The 4,512-nt window shown below is 39.1% G+C and overlaps 1 pseudogene; it reads right to left on the reverse strand.

Annotated features, from left to right (window-relative positions):
- Positions 1-2,975: 2,975 nt before the first annotated feature.
- LOC139715674 (sepiapterin reductase pseudogene) lies at positions 2,976-4,308 on the reverse strand (annotated as a pseudogene).
- Between the last annotated feature and the right edge of the window lie 204 nt (positions 4,309-4,512).

Raw genomic sequence — 4,512 nt, forward strand, 5'->3', positions numbered from 1 at the left:
TGGGGGATCGCGTTTCAGAGTGTACTGGTTATTCGTTGTACAATGAAGATTTTGATTACATCCAGGCCGTTTCAATCACTCATGTGTCTTACATCGACATGGATATTTTCCTACTTATTATAAGCAAACACCTAATTCTGCTTAGTGGGGTATATGTGTACTTGTAGCCATACATTATAAGACACATCATTTATTTTGTAAAGCACCTCAGCAGAGCAAACTGCAATGGGTAGAGAGAGAGAGAGAGAGAGAGAGGAAGAATGAAGAAATAAATGACTAGAGATCTCCCGTCTGTTGGTTTCATTTGTCAAAATAACCAAATATACATTGTACAGTGAACTCCCGTTATAACGAAGTCCTCGGGACTGGGAGTTTTCTTTCGCTATGTCGAAATTTTAATACAACCGAAAAATAAGCAATATGAAAACAACAACAACAACAACATAATGCGGAGTATGGTGGGCTGAATTTTTACTTCGTTGTAACCGGAGTTTTGTTATAGCCGTGTTCGCTATAACAGGAGTACACTGTACAGATGCAATGGGAATGCGGAGACCTTCAAGATGGGTTAAGGTACATTGTATGCAAATGAATAGCGCTTGACAAGAAAGAGGGAGGGAGTTGGGAGCGGTGGGAGAAATAGAGGGCCAGTTTTACAGTGTTCCATTAAGAGGTTTTTTTTCATACTACAACGTTTATTTTTGTTTTTACTTTCATATTCCGTCTTTGTTATGATCGCGTTCTTAAAATACCAAAGGAAGAGAAAAATGGACACATTAATCTCCCAAAACGGAAAAAAGAAGATGAAAAAACTTGATGTCAGCTGAAATTAAATAAATCCATTAATAAAATTACATTATTCTTGTTCAAACGGTGAGAAATAACACTTTAAACAAACACGAAAAAAACACTATTATAGGCACGTGGAAGGCAAAGAAAATGTATGATTACTCGCTGTATATAATCGTACATATTTTGCAGAACTTACACACTTTAGTTCCAGCTGAGGCACACTTATAAAACATGTTTGTTACATTTCGTTAACCATCCGGGGCTTCTTTTTTTTCGATTTATCCCAACTTTCGACTTGGGCGAGGTTAACCTCTGCGAGGTTAACTGGTTATTATACATATACACACAAATATACACACACACACTCTTTTTAATACATTATTTCTGATTAATTTTTATTTCTAATTCTGTAAAATCTAAATTAAATTTACACAATCGGTTTGAAACTGGTAACAAAATAAACAACAAAATTGTGGATTTTTTGAAAAAGGAAAACAACTAATTGCGATAAAAATAGCTGATACTAATCTAGAAAAGCACTCTGAGAGCGGAGACCTCCGCCAAGCTGCAGCTAATTTACATTTATACACTCAATGGAAACCTTTTGTATAAATACGTCATCAGTTTTCAGCTGCGCGGCGCCTCGCCCGAGCAGAGCCCGTGCCTTGTATAGAACGCGTGTGCAAACCTCAAATACGCTCAACTTGACCTCTCATGTTAATTGACCCTATCTGCAAAGAGATCAAAATCCTCTTAAAATCCATACAAATTCCCGGATCACTTCCAAAATTTGATTATGTGTCCCTTGTGTCATAACCGACTTTTCCTCCAGGTTTTATTCAAATCCGTTCGCAACTTTTTCAGCTATTTGGCAAACAGACAAATTTACGCCGATGATCACTTAACCTCCTTCCTTGACGGAGTTAATTATCGTGATCAATTAATGACGTTCAATCAAACAAAGTAAAAACATGACTTCGTGCAAACTATCATTAAAAAAAAAACGACAAAAGAAAAGAAAAGAAAAACAAAACCTGCTCACCTGTACCCAAAACATAAGTCCTTCCTATTCCGACAAAATAGGCACCATGCCATCCCTTCCAATCCCCTTACCTCTGAATATTATGAATATGATTAAGGAGATATCACCAATTCCTTGTCTTACATAAACCATACATCTCATCACATATAACATAGTTCATTCTACCCTCACTCCCATCCCCTATATGCCCTTGCTATAAGCCCATATCACTGTATAGACAGACAGATATACATACATGTATATACACACATAAGATACGCCCCACATACGCATATACTCATTCTAAAGAACAGAGTATACTATACTAATACTAGTAAACTGTACTGTAATATACGTCTATACGTTCTGACTGGAAGACACCATACTTTCACATAGATTATGCTTTTCATCAGTTCAGGTTCCCTCCCTCTCGCCAACCTGATACGAGAAATACGCAACCTCTAACTCAGTGATTTGTAATCGAGTATGGAATCTTCGGGAAACAAGGAAAAAACTGAAAACAAAAAGAAGAATTAAACAGTGTGATAAAGTGCCCCAAGGTTATCAGTCTGTGTTCATTTTTTCATATATGCAAATGCAAGCCCACTTGCTTTTGATGCTGAATTCTCTCCATTCTCCATAGCTTCCTAAATAAGTTTTATGATCTTTTCTCTAGTTTTCTTTAGTTTTCACGTCATTTTCTACCCAGCATTTTATATGTATATTTATCTTAGAAAAAATATCAAACTATGAATTAAAGGTAGTAGGCAAATGACACTTTGATCTCTATTATAGTTTTGTTGTGTTTCTAGAAGGATCGCACATACATTTAGTATTCTACGTCATGGTATCAATATAGAAGCTTATAAGAACCCGATCACAGAAATTCCAATAATAGTAATATAAACACGTGATTAGATAATTCTTTCGTCCAGTTGTTTGTACTGCAACTGACTGACTATCAGCCGTAATAAACTCGTTATTTGTTTTAATGTAAAGTCGACAGGAGAGCACTACGATCTTTACAGCTCTTATATATTGCGTAAAGAAGCATGTAACTATTAATGTGCATAAAGTTACTGCGTTGCGATATGAAATTCATAAGAGCTTTAGAATAAATGTTGCGGAGCTGCTCAAGCAATTTCAAACCAGATAAAGCGCGTCATTTGAGATAAGTATAATCAATGTATGCACCAGACTCGAAAGTGTCTTGCCCCAAAATCTTGACCAGCGTGGCTGCAGTCTGGTCCGGTGTCAGCAACTGCTCGCCGGACACTATATCGGCCAAGACCTTCCGGACACTGTCGTCGGCGCACTCGGTGCTCATTTGGTGAAACATGACGGTATCGACTGGCCCAGGGTGGTAGCTGAGGATGCGAGCGTCTGGTTCTTCAGCCGCTAGAACCTTGAACCACATGTTCCTGGCAGCCTTGCCCATGCAGTGTAAGCCACTGAGGACGGGAAAGATTGAAAGTCAAAGAGTATTTGTACAATAGTAATGCAATACCATAGAAAGTGAATTGGTTAAAAAAAGAAACAAGGATACGGGCTCTAGTCTCTTTTATGAGTACAACTGAGACAATTTAGGCTGTCAGTACGATGAATTTCATCATGGAAAGGGTTAAAAATAAACTTTGTTTTGGCAATATCATTTTCTCTCTTGCTGAGTTGAAGTTGAAGAAATATTTCCCTTTGTTTAATGCACCACGATTGTGCTCTACGAAATGCTGTAATTACACACTGATCAAACTTGAACAAAGACTATCCACATGCAATTACCTCAACGATATGGAGAAGGTAAAATGAACGTTGGGAGTAAACTCCATCTTACAGGTCAATGATCTATCCTCACGTTATACATGTAGTGATCGTGGGCTCTAAATACTCAGAACGGGATTACATGAGGAGGATGGAAAAAGAGGGAGGAAGATGCAGTCCCACTGTCACATCTCTACTACGCACTAGGTTAATACCTACCACGCTCCTTTGGGCTTAACGCTGGCAACTGACGAGATGTTGATCACGGTCCTTCGGAGTCCTTCTCTCGCGGGAAACTTCGAGAGAAAGTGAGAAGTGAGCAGGAATGCCGACGTCAAGTTAAACATGCAGTGGTTTTGCACGTACTCCACATCGGACGTGGACAAATCTCGACTGTATCGAGAAATATCGCCCAAGGATGCAGCATTGTTAACGAGGAGAACATGTTGATAATCTTCTGGAATGACATCCTTCGTCAGTTCCTGGAAAGTGCTGGAGAGCGATGACTGGTCCGACAAGTCCGCCGTAACCGAAATGACTCGCACGCCAGGAGAAGCGGTGTGCACCAGACTTTGCGTCTCGTTCAGTTCACTTGCACTTCTGCCTGTGATGACAACCACCGAATTTTCTTCTACTTGCTTCGATATGGCCAAGGCTATAGCGCGTCCAATCCCTCTACTACCACCTGTAATAATACAAAACGTCTTAACCCCGAGGATCTCTGTGGAAGAAGCCATTGGTGATAGATAGACTAACAGCATTCAACGCGTTACATGGAGACCACTGAATGCATGGGGCGTTTACTATTTATAGACCTACTTGTTGTAACTAGGCATATACCCTTTGAGTGTGAGTTTAAATTGAATTTCTCATAACCCCTGTTTTCACTATGAATGCACATATACAAAGTACTTTCTTTCAACTTTGACGCCATAGACTTT

This window comes from Diadema antillarum, unplaced genomic scaffold, assembly GCF_040938485.1.
Source record: "Diadema antillarum isolate AM-2024a unplaced genomic scaffold, OU_Dant_1.0 scf00000053, whole genome shotgun sequence".
In the NCBI taxonomy this organism is placed as follows: Eukaryota; Metazoa; Echinodermata; class Echinoidea; order Diadematoida; family Diadematidae; genus Diadema; species Diadema antillarum.